At 38.8% G+C, this 17,921-nt stretch overlaps 1 protein-coding gene across 22 annotated transcripts in view; it reads right to left on the bottom strand.

Moving 5' to 3' along the window:
• The window catches only part of NRXN1 (neurexin 1), a 705,404-nt gene that overhangs the window by 77,379 nt on the left and 610,104 nt on the right, over positions 1–17,921 (bottom strand). The gene's annotated exons all lie outside the window — the stretch shown is intronic.

Below are 17,921 nucleotides of genomic sequence, written 5' to 3'. Positions count from 1 at the left end.
AAGACCTTCAGGTCTTATGGTATCTGGCACTTCTCTACACTCCAGCCTTTACAGATGTGTATATCACAATTTCATTTCAATTTTTAAAAAGCTCTCTGGCATGCAGAGTAAAACCTGAGACTGTAGGTTGCAAAATAATGAAGTTATCATTATGGCAATACTACAAGGCTCATGCTTAGCTTTTAATAGCGTTTATCTTGAAGTTCTTCACTTATTCACGTTTTTGTGACATCACCTAAAAAGAAAGGGACTTGCTGCAGAAGAACCAGAAACTAATCAATGCCTGGACTATTGATACATGGAGAAGGGCTGACATTTGGTCCTTTTCTGGAAACACAGGAAACATCCTCACTGCTGCAACTGCACAAGTCAGCACCAAGTATAGGCCACTGCTGAACAGGGAGCAAGAGTAGTTTTCAGCACTCAAACAGAATTTTAATCTCCAGACACATCCAGCCCAGATTTTCCTTTGCAGAACTCTCCTTGCATCAGTAAAAGTATTAGCAGAAGCCAGGAAGAGCTACAGCATCTGTAGGACTCTTCTCTCCTACTCCCTGACTCTTCATCTCACGTGGCTTGGTTTCCTAAAGTGTCAGACCTGGGCAGATGAGGACAGAAATACATGGGGAAATTATTCCAGATGCTGTGGTTCAATGTAAACATATCAATCATGATTGGCCATTTTTGATGCATCATAACAGCAGCTGTTGTGTACAATAAATTATGCTTAACAGGAAATATAGTTTCCATTTACAGAATAAGAAAAACTGTAAATTCAAACCAAGAGTCTGGAGTTGCATGAAACATAATAACCTATCCAAAATCCTACTAAGACAAGGGAAAAGAATCCTCCAAGGCACACTGTGACCTTTCAATGAGATGATATCAAGTCAATTATATGGCTGCCATGGAACTCGGACTCTCCAGTGAGGTTGATGGCACATGACCTGAACAGCAAGGAGCCTTTTGACATTAAAAAAAAAAAAGCCACCAAAATCAAAACAGCTGGAGGATAGTAAAGGGGATCATCCTTACAGTGTATATTAGTGAAGCAGAAAAAAAAAATTAAAAGTGTAATTCTTATATCCACAGTGCTGACTGATAGAGGAGGAGGAGGAAAAAAGTTGGAATAGAGAAAGTCTGAAAGTCAAAGGCCATACCAGTGCCAAAACAAAACACAGCTTTGACATGCTGTAATTTATTCAGGAAGCATAGCAATGTAAGGGATAAGAGTTTGATCCTTTTTTCTGGACTCACAGTCCTTTCATGGGTTTATTTCCTCTGTAATCACATCACCCACCGTATGTTCATCTCATCTGTATTATCCTTAGAAGCTATTTGGGAAGTCAAAGCTGTGCCAGCAGGAACTAAGGGCTGTGCTGAGCTGGATGGGCAAAGGCAAGTCCAGAAGCTGCTGAGCAACCTGCACAGGGTAAGACACAAGCACTTGTGGGGTGGTTCTTGAGGACTCAGAGGCTACACATGCCTGAAAACCTTTTCCATAACACCTTTGAAAGCATGCCCATGACAGTCACAATGTCATAGCCACTAAACCACTTTGTGTGCCAGATGTTCAACATTTAACCAGTGTTCTAGTTAAGTGTGTTCTAAGAAATGAAGCTACACATCAACTTAGATGCTTACAGTTTATTTTATGGAGAGAGACCTTTAAAAGCAGCTTGTTTTCAAAACCTGTAGGCAAATGTGAACAGGCAATGATTACAAATGTGGTTTTAGTCTGTGGAGATCTAGATCAGGCCTTCATATGGGAGCTGTGAACAACAGATAACGCCAGAGGGGGAAAAACAAAAGTTCGGGTGGATACCGTGAAAGCAGGTGCAGTGGCATGTCTTCATTATTACTTAATCTTTCCATCTCATAGATATGGGGATTGGGACAATGATGGGGATTGGAGCTGTGGTGTAGAATACTGAACTGAGATAATCTAATTTACTTTAGTGTCGGCGTCTGTATTCACACTCAGCTGTTCATGAAGCAAAACAAGAAAATACATTTTGCCCTTTTTTAAAGCAATTTTTTCGCTGTTTCAATTATTTACCTAAGCTTCTCAGTGAAAATAAATGCCAAAACAGCTTTGCGGAAACCTCCTTCTCCAAAAAAAAAAAAAAAAATCAAAACAAAAAACCTCACTGAGCACAAAAACGTGAAGAGAGGCAGAAAGATGAAAAACTTATTTCATTCCAAGGATGGGTTGACTGCATATAAATTAATCATACTACACAGGGAAGGGAAGAGCAAATCTTCCTGAGATATAATTGTGTCATGTATCACAAAACAAATTCAGGGCACACCATGGTGGAACTGAGCATGAGTGACAGCAAAGGTGCAATGCTGTGGCAAATGCATTTATGATCTCAAAAAAGAAAAATCAAGATTTGTTGATAATTACCTCCGAAAAGAGATAGAAAAATAACTGCAGGACTTAGCAGCATCTGCTCTCAGTCTGTGGTGGAACACTGATACTGTCCCCCTTATGATGAGGGAGGGGACGCTGCTTCCTGCAGACATCAAAGAAATGTTGTAGCATCATCATACGGTAACATGAGAAGCAATGCAAGAAGCTGATCTGATAATCAGGAAGTCACAGAATAAGACAGATTTAAAGAAAAGTCTTCAGGTGATTTACAGGAAACAAAATCTCTTATTTTATAATGCCAGATTTCTATTTCTGACCATTTAAATCAGAAGGTGTTTCTTTAGCTTTTAGGAGTAGAACAGAACCCTTGTAATGGCACTATAATGAATATCAAAAAAAGGAGTGTCAAGACCAGTAAACATCTGTCACAGAGACAGAACTGTAGACATGCCACAAACCCACACACCTCCAAGTCCAAATAGATAAATTTCCAGAATTAGCTGCTGCTCCCCTCAACTTTTTGTTGGGGATGTGCTCATTCACAACACACCCCTTACAATCTCAGCTTGCAGATCATCTCCGTGGTAAGCAAAGCTGTTCAAGTCCATGAGCACAAGTGCACAGTGGCTGCTGCGAGTGTTAGTAAGGTTATAAGCAGTCCCTTCTCATGTTCCTGTTCACTGACTTTTAGGGAAGGTAGGCTTTCTGGACACAAAATTACTAGACTGCAGCGTGAGGTTATCTTTTTTCCCCTGTGGGTTTATGTATGTTTGTTTTACTTTGGAGGAAACTTCACCAGTACTTGATACCCAATGACTTGAAATCAAGAGACTAAGGAATTGCTGTTATAAGTCTTATGAAGTTTTTTTGGATAGAGCTTTTTTGGAGTCCAGTGTTTGAAAACTGAAGCTTTTGATTAATTTGTAAAGGAAATTCTAGATTTACAGCTGTGCAACAGAGGAAAAAAAAACCCAAACCCTCACTCTGAGCTTGGAGCTCTTAAGGTAACACCAGAGTTTGGTAGAAATTGTGAGTTAAAAAAAAAAACAAAAATCCATGAGATAATAGTCTCAGTTAAAATGCAGTGGAATGCAGTGCTTCCTGTGTATAAACGAAAGAAGGTATGGGCACACTAGCCAGTGTACAGTTTGCATTTGCATTTCCTCAAATCTCAGAGCTACTTTTCAGCACAGCAGGCAGTTAGCTTGCCCTAATTACTGCCAGGGAGACCCAGATGCTTTTGTCAGCTCTTCAAGCACGGGAAAAGATTACCAGCAGACAAGCCAGCCATAGGATCAAGGACAGCTCCTAACAGGAGGCTTGTAAAAAATCCGCTAATACTTATGTTCTCTACTGAATGGAAGAAATCTAAACACCTTATGAATCTGAGATCCAGCCAGACTATTCATATACAGGATTATCTTCCACGCTGAAGAAACAAATACAAATGCAGCCAATTAAAGAGAGAGTTATTGTAATGAAACCCTTTCTCATGTAATTTATCAAGATACAAAATGGTGCCTTCAGCAGATAGGAAGACACGGCGCTGGCCACTGAGCAGATGTGCCCACCCGCCGAAAGAAATGGACACGACAAAAAGATGTGGGGTCCAGCATCGCTCGCAGCCGGGTGTGGGCTCAGCCTCTTCCCAACTCCAGTAGCAGAGGAGGCTGGGAACCAAAGGATTGCAGCCTCTTTACCTACACAGTTACTCTGAATGAAGTAAAAGCAATTACTATTTTTCACATTTCGAAATTACATGGAGAGGATCCTCCATTCTCTTGCAAATTGAATTTCACAAGCCTTCAAAGCAATTTGGCTTAAGCTTGAGAAATAGACTCAGCAGCAGCTCTTTATCCGGCGGTAGTGGGGGAGGCCAGTGACTGTTATCACTGATTTCAGCAGCTGGTTGAAACCAGCACAAATTCTCTATCACCATACAAAATACAATTACCTTTTTTACCCCCCTCATATGAGAGAAGAAAAAACCCTGTTTGTTTGAAAACCAGGACTGCAGCTTAACTTGAAATAGTTTCTTCTGTTCAGCTATATAATTTAAAAAACACAACAAGCCTGATTAATGCAGTTCAGGGCTGTGCATGCTGTACATCTGTAACCATTTACTGACCTATTATATATGGTGAAACTCACCTGGGTCAAACATAGTTTTTAACTGTGAAGGGGGCCTCAGAAGCTCTCCCATGCCCTGTCTCTGTGGATTGCTGATTTTGAACTAGTCACTTTGGCTTCTGTGTCTCTGCAAAATAAGCAGAGCAATCCCATCTCCTCAGCGAAAGCCACAGAGATGCCCTGATTGGAAAGGATAAGTTGGAAGTCAAATATCAGTATTGGTGCCATTACTTTCGTAGGAGTATGAAACTGCTTTGAGTAAAATAACAGAAAACTTGGGGGAAGGATTCTCTTCTTGCCACCAAAGCTCCTTTAATGATTCGGGCATGGCTTCCCGGTGGTGTTCTAACCTTTGGTGTCCCAGCGAGTGCTGGATGCCCTTTACCCACCCCTCCAGAAGGGTGACGGGCTCCTGCAAGCCCCATGTCACATCTGCAGCCCCTCTGCCAGTCTCAGATAACGCAGGGCATCCGAAATGCCATTGGATGCCTCTGTGTAGGCAACTGTCGAGTCCCATATCATCTCAGGCAATGCTGAAGTACTGACAATATCTGAGTCAGAAAATTGGTCAGTAAATTAAATGCACTGCCTGAAATGACAGGATAATATTCAGGAAAAGTGAGTCTTATCCCAGCACAAATCTACTGCTCTTAATTTCTCTTGTATAAATGAACATTGACTTTGGATCTAACTCTTTGATCATTTGCAGATGCCATAGCAAACAATATTGGCTTCTGAGTAGCTGGTGGTTTAAGTTTTGACTGCAAACCCAGGTTGTTCACTGTCACTTTGCACATTTTTCATTTGAAATTCTCAGCTCAACAGCACCTGCATTCTTCTTTTTATGCACAGCAAGAAAATTAGAATTTTGTAATTCGCATTCTCCTCTCAGCTACACTGATGCCCATAACTGAAGTCAATAGAGTTGTATGACTGTGACTGAGAATTTGGCTTGATGCATGAAACAGTGTTCTTTATGTGCCAAAGTTAAGGATCTGTTACCCTTTACTTTCTCTCCATGTCTGGTGCCAGGATAATACTCATTTCTGATCCAATTCTCAGACATATTCCTTTGTAAGTAAAAAAAAAAAAAAAAAGGATTAGCTTTTGGTTGCTTTCAATTGTACTAATGGATTTTTCTTCTTTGAGAAACACTTCCTCTCAAAGAAACAAAAATGTAGGAGGTCTCACAATGCTAAGAAACTTGCCAGCATGGCCCAGGGAATTTGCAACAGACATTCATCCTCTCTAGCCCACTATTTGCAGTTTCCTCTTGGTCAATAGTGGCTACAAGTTATTCCATGCAACGTCTGCTTGTTACCCTCTGTGCTTTCAGTGGGTGCTTTCACTTGAGTTCCCAGAGCACATATGAAAAACCTGCTGCTTCCAGCAATAAATCAGAGCTTTGCTGCCAGCCTTGGCAGAAAGGACTGACATCACTAGCAGAATCAGCCACATTTATCTCTGCTCTTCTTCATCAAAGTCAGAGATGGGAACTTGGAAGAATCATCAAAGTTTGTGCTGGGGAAAGTTATACTAAAATTTATATTACAGCCTAATTTGCCATAATATTGACAGATCTGAGATCTGCTTTTATTTATGGTTATGCGTATTCATCTTTTATTTGCTAGCACCCTGTAACTTTTCAAGCGTCACCAAAACTGTTATAACTGTGGGATATTCTAAGGAGATTAATTTACCCTGTCTAACTTCTCAAAATGTCTTCATTGTCCAAACTTCATCTTTACAAAGAGGGCCTCTCAGCCCTTAAATACCTTCTATTCAAGATCCCACAGATCGCTTCCCTCCCACAGGAAGTTAAATACAGGCTCTTGTGGCAAATATGACAGCAGAGTATGTAGGAAAACAATCTGTCAATTATTCATGTATTTTTAACTGTCAGTAGTGTGGTACAGCAAGTGGAAAAAATGGAGGAGAGCTGATAAAGTAATGAGCCATCTTCTCTGGAGATCACCAATAAATGCTCTGCCGGTCACAAAGAACCACAATTAAGAGAATGTTGGCATTAATGATTGATGAGCTACTTAAAACGAGCAAATCAGAGTACACTTTACATGCCTTATCACCTGTGGGTGAGGTTTTGTAGGATGTAGTTCACAGATGCTCTACCTGGACAGAAATAAAACCATTCATTTAAAATTTTTGTTACAAAACCCTGTCAGATCTCAGAACAACACCTCATGTTGCATCTTGATTAGAAAAATGAAAGAAAACAGAATTTCTCCTTCTGTAGAGAATGCATGAGAACTGATTCAGATTTTACCTTTAGTTTAGACCAAGGTTAAGATGGCACCAAAATGGGTATTATTATTACTTTATATATGAGCATCTATATTCAGAAAAGCAGAAAACAAAAAACAAAGAGCTACACTGTGTTACAAAACCAGCCATACCTGGTCAGTTTAGAGGTTCATCTAGCCTGGTATTATTTCCTCACAGTGGTTAATAGCAGATGCCTGGGAAGAGCATAGGAATACAGCAAGGAGAAGCTAATACCTTCCTAGGATATAGCCTCCTAACCTTCAACAGTTCACAGCTCAGACTTCTCATCTGACAAATCCAAGACTTTTCTTGTATCATCAGCATAAAGGGATAAACTTTACATAAGAGAAAATGTGTGCTTTGATGTTGAAAGGTCTGTAGTGACTGTTGATGAACACAAATAATGTGAAAGACACTTGTAGGCAATGCATTGGCTCTCCTCCTCAATCTTACCAGAAAAGAAAGTATTTACCCCATGAACTTCACTAGCACCCCTTGAACAGGGCTACTGTGCTCACCACATCCTTAAGCATCCTGAAATTCACAGGTGGTGAAGTCTTGTTAGGTGATCCAGCTCATTTTACTACATCAACCCAGGACTATGGGGGGAAAACCACAATACACCTCTTCTGATGTTGAATACTAAGTTAAAATCAAACCTTGTTGGTTCTTCAATATTTCTGAAACTTCCACCTACTAAGATTAACAATGTTGTTCAGTGTTTATGATTATTATTTTAATATTACACTAGAAAGAAAATGAAATTGCCATACGGTGGAATTATCATTTCAGACATCTGCTATCTCCCTCTTATGGAAAAACAAAGCACTTCAATCTATTCACAGAGCAAGGAAGCTGATAGCTATTTTTAATGTATAAAGATATTTATTATATGAAGATATTGAATTATGTGTAGGATTAAATTAATTGCAGGATTTTCTTCAGAGGCTTACCTGTATAACACTAAAAACATAGATAATGGTTTCGATCTCTGTGGGGACTCATAGTACTGCAAAAACTATTGCAAAAGTTCAAATACTGAGGTCAGTTAAGATTGCAGAGGAGGCACTGCCACAACAGATTTATAAAGCTTTTCAAACATTGATTGAAAACATTGGGCTGATCTCAGCCACTTACAGATTTCTGTCTAATTAGATTAATATAATACACTCAAAACATTTTTTAAACACTGGTGTTGCTTGAATTTTCATTTTGAATCTGTTTTTTTTTTCAGATTTGCTTGAACTTAACAATAAAGAATAAAGATTTTTTAAAAAATCACACAGAAATAGGTTTGAACAGAAGATTTTCTTTTCTTTTGTTCTTGATATGCTCCTGATAAAAAATAAAAACCTAATTTAGGTAGTCAATGATTCTTCCATCAATCATTGGAGAAAACAATAATCTCACCCTGACACTTCCTCTCCTGCATATGCTTTTAACCATGTCTGTCATTTCATAAGGAAAATACTACCACTGCCTTTATCTCTCATTTAATTATAATATGGCTGTTTGGATCACTTCAGAAAATATTATTTCTTAGCCTATTCCTGTGATTCAAGCTACCATCATCTATCTCAGGGAGAGAAAATGTCAGTGGCATTATCAGGGAAATATTTTAGGTGTTTATGCTATCCTAGTTGCAATTGGACATCACCACAAAAATATAACTAAAAAATTATGTTTATACACTCAAATACATATGCAAATACTTTAATTTTTAGAAGGCAACACATATCTACCTATCAGTGCTATCCTACACTGTGGCATGATAGACGAAGATATTGATAATGCTTTGGTATGGATTAAATCAGTTAATTAGTAAGTCCATCCACCTACTGAAAATGTATTCAGACTGTCATATTCAATACCTTTGGGAGCCTGGAATTAAGTAACTAAGTCTTAGTATTAATGTAAGGAATTATCAGCTTTACTGAACACATTCAGTCTAGATGGATGTCCCTCAAGCATTCAGTAAAACTCCCAGACACTTAATTTTAGGGAATTTGTGGCCTGATGAAACACAGAGACAGGATCTACACTTGTTTTCCTAAAATATGAGCTGAAATAGACAGAAGGACTTTTTAATACCAGCACATTTGTGAAAATCACAAGAGAATCTGGATAGGAAGAGAAAAGCAAATGATCTATTAGTCCGTGGAGTCACCTATGGCTACATGGACATCAGAATGTCACTCTTGCTGTTCCCACCATCATAACAGTGTCTACTCAGCACAGATACTAATGTCCTGCTTTAAAAACCTGAAAATAATATGGGAGTGTCATTTAAGATATGTCTAAGGTTATTTATTCTTACCTCATCCTCATTTTTTTTAGTTCATGAAAATGTCAGAATAAATGTGTTCTCTATATTTATAGTATTATGCTGGGAGCGGAGAAAAATCTCTTGCAAGCTGTTGGCCATTTAAAAAGCCCTGTCAACCTCTTCAGTCTTTCTTCTCAACAGAATCCACCCATAAAATCCCAAACATTTAATACCTGGCTAGGTTTAAAGATGTTGCAAAATCATACAGCACATTATACCTTCAAAAGTTTTGTTCCCCATGTGAGCCTCTTTCTTCCAGGATCTGAGGGTGTGTCCAGTACCATGCAGTCTCTTCATCTGGGCTTCCTCCCACATAATTTCTTCTCTTGCCAGAACTACTTCTAATTGACCTGCTGTGTGTTCTCCTAAAACCTGGTACTTTCACCACTGAGTTTCTAGATACAGACACAGTCCTTAATGATGTATCTGAATACATCAAAGCCATTAATGGATTTCATCTTCATCCTATCATCATCTCACAGCAGGGAAGTACTCATTTATTAGTGGAGATGAACTGGAGGAAGATGGTATCCTTTCCCCTAGGTCAAAATACAAACCCATGTCTTTGATTTCTGTTTAATTGGTCAAAAATCCATCTTCTGGAGTGGATTTTAAGGAAATGGTTCCTATTTCTCAGTCCATGTTTCTATGCACTTCCAGGAGGGAGTGGTGTAGTTAGATCCATGGAACAGCTTCAGTTCTTTACTTCCTTGATGCAGATGCCCCTGCATGCCCCTTCTTTGGAGAAACTGGCAAGTGTCCCAGGTATCTTCCTTAAGCCCCTTTGGAGACTTTACTGTTTGCCTTCACACTGAAAAAATTCCAATCTAATAACTTCAGATGGCTTTTATAAGTGTGTGTGTATATATGTGTGTGTGCTTGCAAAACCACAGTGCAAAAAAGAGACATTTCAACAGAGCCGTTAAGAGAAAGAAAAAACCATGCAAAGATGTAATACACTACCTGGATGCAAAATTATTTGTAACAGAACTGCAGATCTTCTAAGTAAAGAGCACGGAGACATAACTACTAGAAAGTATCTAACTCTGAATTAATGTCAGTATATAAACAAAACGTAAGTGTCAGCTGTTCAGATCAACTGCTGAATGCTAAATGAAAACAAATAAAGACAAATTTAGCTAACAGATTGAATTAAATAAATCAATAAATCATAAAATAATTATTGATTTATTCAAGACAGACATGGGATGTTGGTACGACCCACAGGGGAAAAAAATAAAGGTTTTTTGAAGAAAACTTCCGTACTAATCTATTAACCGAAAATAGTCCCGAGAATTTTTGATTAAAGAAAATGATCTGCAGTCTATGAAGCAGGCATGCCTGTGAATGAAGCTTTGGTCTTAATAACAGTAAGTGAGAAGAAAGTCTTCACACATTACTGTCAGCATCATGCTTAGAGGAAACCTCCAGTACCCAATACAGTTTATCACCTTAATTTTGAAGAGTTCTGATACATTCTTGGTGTTCAACAAAACATCAGTCTGTTGACTGTTGTAGATGGATCCTTGCCAGCCATACATAAAAGCAGGTTGAACACTGCAACCTGCAGCAATTAATCTGATTAATTACATAAGGAAAGAAAATTTATTTCCCACCAGCTCCATGTGCTGCGGAAACTCTTGCAATCATGGTTGGCTGGAGCAGCAGGACTGGTACACTGCTGCAGTACGCTGGGGGGGCTGCAAGTGTAGCAGAACATTGAAGCTGTGCTTTATCAGAGCTGGGTGCCTGCTTTGGGCTCTCCCTGCTGGGAGAGGAGAGTCACACTCCAAGTCAATTTGCTTTTCTTTCCCTCGGCTTTGAGGAATCATCCACAAAAGAAATAGAATGTATTAATTCGTGCTTTCTGAAAGGAAATTGTGTGAGCCAAGTTTGTAAAACACATAGTACTTCAATCACAGAAATTCACCAAAGGAAAAGTGAACAAGATCTTCAGGCTTACCACGGCTCCAGGGAGTGATAAGGGAACTGAACGACTATCGCTTTCTTTTCACTGCAGAACAGCAACTCTCAGACACGATACAAGGATTTCTATCCTGCAAGGCTACTGAGAATCAGTAGTGACTGTAACACCCAGCCCTTTTCAGCCATCCCAAACACAGAAAAGTGCATTACAGCTATGTGACTGCATGGTTATGGGTCACCACCTCTGCAAGAGCCTCTTGTTCCACCTGGGTGAAACAATCCCATTTCCCTATAATCCTGATGTAATGATGTTTGTTTAGTGTGCTGGCAGGCACTGAGGAGGAACAGCAGGCAGATAAGAGAGTATGAGAGAAAACCAAGCACTGCTTCGTATGAGAGGACTGTTCCTAAGAAAGAGGTTGGAAAAAAAGAGCTGTGAACATGAGGGAAATATTTCTCCAACAACAAATCACTGGCTAACTTTGGGTGTGACTTTGCTCAGCAACTGTTAGACATCATGTCCCATGTTACACAAAGAGACATTTTAGAAATATTACAGTCCTAACACGACATGAGCAACTTACAAGGAATAAAGAAAGGCAGCATGCTAGGAAAAAGAATTGATACCAAGATGATGTTTGCTCTACTTGAAAGCTAAAGTTCACCATATTTAAATACGATAATGTGTCAGAATCTGAGACTGGATAAAACTAAGCTGGGTTAAAAAAACCCCACATAATAAATCAAACTGTAATAAAAGAACATTGTCAATTAAACATGAAAGAACAACAAAATCGAAGCGACAAGTGGCTTCAGATCCTTTTTTCCAAAATTGGAACTTAAAAAGAAACTCTTATTTGCAACTAATTAATCAATAATTTATCCAAGTGTCTGGCCAATCTCTGGATACTATCACTGCTGTAATTTCATTTACAAGCATTTTTTTCCCTGTGCATACACACTGTAGGGAGTGGTTTCAAAGCAGTGCTCAAGGTTTTATACATATCCCACTGGCTTAATGGAAGTTGCATGGTTTGGCTTCATTTTTGAGGGGCTGGAAACCCGCAGTGTCTCTTGAAGCTAATCCACAGCAGAGCCAAAGACAAAGCAGAAGCCAGTCTTCTCTGGACCGTATAGTGCAGTAGAACTGAAGTGGCATTGCTGATCAGGTCCAGTTGTTTTTGTGGCTGTAGTTTTCCAAGCAACTGGTTAAGATTTGCCTTTTGTGGTCCAGTGTGCTGCAAAGTGCCTGTACGAACCACTCCTCTCCAACAAATGCTAACAACAAATGTTAACAGCAGGTCTTATCCTCTGAGCTTGGCACAAAGCTCTGGTTATAGAGGTGAAATTCTCTGTAGACTACAGAGCTAATAACAATCACTATTATTTCGGAGCTCTGTGGCAAGGCTGCATGCACAAAAGCCTGTATTTCTTAAGGAGCTAACTTACACATTAAGGGCAGCGTTGCAGTCCTTATACCTGTGAGTGTCCTAGGATTAGATTTTTAAAACCATTGACGTAATATGGAAGCATTAATGAGTCAGAGAAACTTTTGGAAACCTCATTCTAAGCACACATACACTCTGTTTTTCTTTTTAATCTTTGCTTTTTAAACACAAACCAGGGGGAAACCTGGCTCCATAATATGCAACAGGAGATCAGGACGGGCACCAGAACTGACACAATTTGGCTTCTCTAGGAGCTTAATGTCCTTAAAATCTTTATGCCAAAAAGAGATTTGGCTGAGTTGGTCAAGGGATTCAATATTTATTAAGAGGGACAGACAGACAACCATGTGATTGCATAAGTCATACTTGAAAATAACAAACCAATGAGCCAATGCAACAGGCAAGTGTGCTGAATGCTGCTTTTCTAAAGCCACCCTATTTATACAACTTCAGCACTCCAGCTGAAGAGCCAATATTCAATATGCAAATATATTGCAGGAGAATGGGAAAGTCAGATGTGATCAGGTAGCAAATATTAAAAAAAAGACTGAGAATTTTAATGTTCGCTATATCCTGTTGTCAATTTTTTAGAGAACTTGAGTGTCAGTTATGTTGACAATTATGTTTTAAAATAATTAAAAAAATTATCAAAAATCACTACAAGAAAATAAAAAAGGTTAATGTGCTATTTTAAACAAAAAACAAAGAAAAAGGGCATGGACCTCATGCATTTCTGTCAATCTGCAATTGAAACATGAGCACTTCACAACTACCATAGTTGCACAGAGATCCTTCTGCAAATCAGATTTGTCCTTAACACTCAAATTTCCCAGGATCTGTCACCTAATGAACACACATGGGTGCCGAGCACTGTGATGCTGGAAGCTATGATATTCACTTTACACTAGTGATCATCTGCTTTATCAAATCCTTCTGATTTATCAGACCCCTGGGGAAGAGTGTTGACTACTGGGGCCAATGAACTCTGGTCTAGTTGGTGTGACTGTCCAGAGAAAGAAGGTGAAGCAGTGTGGATCCATGGAAAGAACACAATGCCTGTGCACAGAAACAGGACATTGCAAACCATACAGTACATAATTTTAATCTAAAAAGGGTGGAAAATACTCATCGTCCTATTAATATTAACTGCACTGATTTAATGATCAGTATGTCTCCATAAAATATGTTCCCATTTGCTATCCTGTGTAGAGGTCATGTATTCAACTACCATTCTTAAAATGGAACTCTTTCCATGGAAAACACCTCTGTTTTCTCAAATGCTTGTTTTTATTTGGCAGGTGAAGATGCTGAGCCAAGCCTGTCACTGTCCCTGCAACAGTGAATACCATTTAAATATGCTGCTTCAATATATGTAAAGAAACATACCCTTCACCTGATGTATGCCCTCCAAGGCAACTGACCAAATTTCAGTTCATTGATTTAATCTGCTTGACCAAAAATCAGTGCCTATTGTTCCAAAACATGTAATCATCTCACAGTATATTGCAATTGCTGGTTAAGTGGCTTAGTGTTATTGATAAGAACTCACTCTGATGAGAACAAAGAGGATTGCCAGAATCCCTTATGGAAAATAAAAAAGCTATTTAGCACACAATTTTCAGAAACAGTTTCCAATGCATGAGAGCAGAGGCTGCTCTGTGGATGGGCTGTCATAATCAAATCCTTAGAAAGGGATGAGAAATGAGCATATTATTCTTGATTTACTATCACTTCATTTATGATTTCCAGTTAATACAGATTCACAAAGCTGTGCCAAAAAGATACTAAAGGCCTGATTGGGCTTTCCTAATTCAAGCAAAACCTATTCTCTAAATCCTTTTGAAGTCTTTCAGACTTCTGCCAACTCTTGCAATTTTTATTGCAAGCCTTGCAGTACTCGATGTTTTCCTTAACATTCCAGCTCCTGGAGTTATACAATTGTGAATTTTTATTTTCAGTTTTAAAAGATGTTTATCACCTTCATGACTGAATAGAAAAACTTGCAAATGAGACTTTTAAAAAGTGTTAAAAATAAAGGAGAAAAAGAAGGAAGAACTTAACTGTATAATTTTGCTGAATAACTTCGTAAAAAGGATGATATTCTTGGACCAAATTCATGACTTCTGAGCTCCAGTGCATACTTATGGCTCACCAGAGGCCAGCAGCACACAACTGCATATTTTCACTTAACAGAAGTTTTGTTCTTTCAATGCTTACGTTTGGGGATTTCTTTTCATGCTCATAAAGGTATGTAAAATTTTGAACCTCTTTCCATACAGTGTAGGGGAAACAAAGGACCTTTCCTGCAATCCTCTGTTCCCATGCCAGTGGCCAGGGCTTCCCTCAAGTGCCAATGGCAAAGTGAGAAGTGAAGCAGAGAAAACCTCTCACTGACCATCCAACTGGTGCCAATTTTGCACCAACTGCCTGACCAGGCAGCCCAGTCCTTAAATTGCCTGCTCCAGAGTCTACTGTAAGCCATGTAGTGATCCTACAGGACAGCTGTAGCTGGGGGGCTGCTATCTGGAAAGCCTGGATAAAAAAAGCACAGGCTGTAAACTGTTCCTCCTACAATAGGTGCAAATCCACATGTCACTTTTTAACACTGAAACAACACAATGCTTTCTTTATTTCCCTCTTCCTCTCACCCCCTGATTTCCTCTTTTTTTTTTCCCCTGCCTGATACCTTTTGTTTATCCTATAAGACATCAGAGGCAGGGACTTTTACTTCCTATGTGTTTACACAGTGCTTTGTGTGAAGGCTGACAGCTAGAGATGCCATTATAATCAAAGGTGGGGTAAAGGGGAGGATTTTAAGGCACTAAGGAAAATGAGGCATTCATCTACCATTGACATTCGATAAGCTTTGAGTACCTTTCTCCCCCTTGAAAAATTTGCATTTCCAAGTGCTACAATTAAGATGTCTGTCATCACCAAAATATTCATTGTTAAAATATGACACAGTGTCCAAGAGGGAAAGCCTTCATTTAGAGCAGAGTCGCTAACAAAAAGCTTTTTTTTCTCAGAAGCATTAAGACCTCATTTGTCTAAAATCATGCACAACAGTATTCAACATATTTTCTGGAAGTCCCATGTATATCTTGTATCATATATTGCAATTGTTAGATATCTGTGAAGAAGCATGCACTCTGTCAATTACACATTGTAGGTTTTTTAAAAGAACATTTCCTATAAATAAAGACTTCAATGATCTTCTTTAACTATTGTAATATTAATTGAATTCAATACCTCAGCAAATGGAGCAAACAATCTCCGACTGATTAGATCATATGCTTATATTCTATTTCAAACCTGCACTGGTTTGCAGTAATGTAAGGTTTTTTCATTAGCAATTGCTGTTCAGCCTCATATTTTCTTCAGTAACCTAATTAATGCTAGAAATGTAACTTTTCTTCTTGTGCATTACAGTATGTCAATGGAATTGGCACTCCTGTAGAGGTTACAGTATGTCAATGTAGTTGACACTCTTGTAGAGGTTATATATAAGTAAAAATCGGGGGGAAAAAAGTAAAGGACAAAACTGAAAGGGAATGAAGAAATTAAGCAGATTTTTCATGAGATGGTAAGTGCCTTTATCTCCAGTGACACCAAGATGGAAAGTCCTTACTCAGCACCCTGCAGGACAGACCCGTGGGAGTCCTATGGGTCACTAGCTCAGAAATCATTACATGCAGATAGAATAAGAAAACAGGCATTAATGAAGAGAAAAAGTTATGTCCTTAATTTGATTCAGGAGCTTCCTAGGTCTTTGTAGCATGAACAGTTTTGTAGACAAAATTCAGCTCTGACTTTGGGATGTTATCAATCTCCTTAAATCAAATCATAGGCCTGAGTGCAAACTGTGTTCCAGTACAGTCCTGACTAATTATTTGTATAGTCATAATGACAACAGAGATTCTACCAGGCAGGACACTGAGGCATAGCTGAAGTTAAGAAGGGCTCAGTTATATACTTGGGATGCCATGAGCTGTAGTGATGTTACTATCAAATGCTTTCCTCAGAAATGTTGATCTCAGGCTCACAGATACAAAGTTTCCCATGGGCTACATGAGGGACTTGTGCCAGCCAGGTTAACAGGTGAGAAAGGCTGATCAAAACCTTCACCTTCAAAACATGTTTTGGTGAGTTGCTGCGCACCTCTGGATGCTCCTGGAGTCTGCTGGAAGTTCCTGATGGTGGAATATCAAAGAGTAAATGCTTATGGTATCTTGGTATAGCTACTACGGTCAGAAAGGGAGGAGCAAATGGCACAGCTGCATTGAGGTCACTCGGCTCCAGTGGCAGCAAGGTGCTCTAAAAAACTGAGTAGATGCTCTGACAGAGTCGATAAGGGCCTCATCTTCTTTTAGGTACCACAGTCTAGAAACAATACATCTTCATAAGATCATTTTGCCTAACTGTCTGTTTCCCCTCTTCAGAAAAATTTACACCTCACCGTAGTTGTTAGCTTAAGAAAATTTTCTTCCAAAAATAAGCCACTGGAACACCTCAAAAAGAAAAATCTTAGTGCCAAACATGCAAATAGTGTGTAAATCATACTGGAGAATATTCTCAGAAATTGAGGCCAACTGGCAAAGCAACTATACCAGTAAACTCCCACTGCCTACAAATCGTGCAAGGTGCCAACTGGGAATGGTCCCTGTGACATTCTACCTGTCAAATTGTACCTGGAATTTACCTGAGAGAGTGGCAGAGCCCAAAAGTGTGCTAAGAACTGATAGAACAGTTTAACTTAGTTTAATTTTAATTTAGTAACATTAATTTATCCCAAACTCTTCCACACTGCGAGGGTGTCTTGCACTTTTACATGCAGATCTTCCTGGTAAATTTGATGAAGTCTTAAATCTTTCTGCTACAAAATACTGAGATCAAACTAGTTGGACAATACATTGTGATATACTATTTAAAACAGAATTAGTAACAAAGAAAATTTATTGCCTATTTAATAAAAACAGTGCAGCTTATTACAGTAATCATTAAAAAACCTGCAACCTGCAAGTCAAAGTGATTTTTTTTTTTAAAGCTCCCTTTTAACTTAAATGTACTGTTTCAGTTTGTTAAATAAAAATTTTTACTTTTATTTAACTGTAGTTTTTGGTCTATGGTATAAAGCATAAAAAGATACTACAGACAGAAAAGCTGAAGATTCAAGTTTGATGCCCTGATCAAATTCAGTCTGTGGTTTGAGTTTTTATGCAGAAAACAAGCAACTTGACCTCAGCCTATGAGTATAATCAGCATGTTCTCCTCCATTCTTGAGAAAATTAACCTCATTCATCAACATGCTCCTGCTCATGATGCTTTCTGTGTTCCTTGTCCTACTTCTGGATCTCAGGAGTGTAGCTGTCATGGCTTGATGGCACAGTGGGCACACAAGCAAGCATGTGAACCAAATGAACATAAGAAAAGC

Source organism: Manacus vitellinus, unplaced genomic scaffold (assembly GCF_001715985.3).
Source record: "Manacus vitellinus isolate BGI_N305 unplaced genomic scaffold, ASM171598v3 scaffold_8_pilon, whole genome shotgun sequence".
Taxonomy (NCBI): domain Eukaryota; kingdom Metazoa; phylum Chordata; class Aves; order Passeriformes; family Pipridae; genus Manacus; species Manacus vitellinus.
Note: the sequence above shows the minus strand (reverse complement) of the source record. Positions and strands in the feature narration are given on the sequence as shown.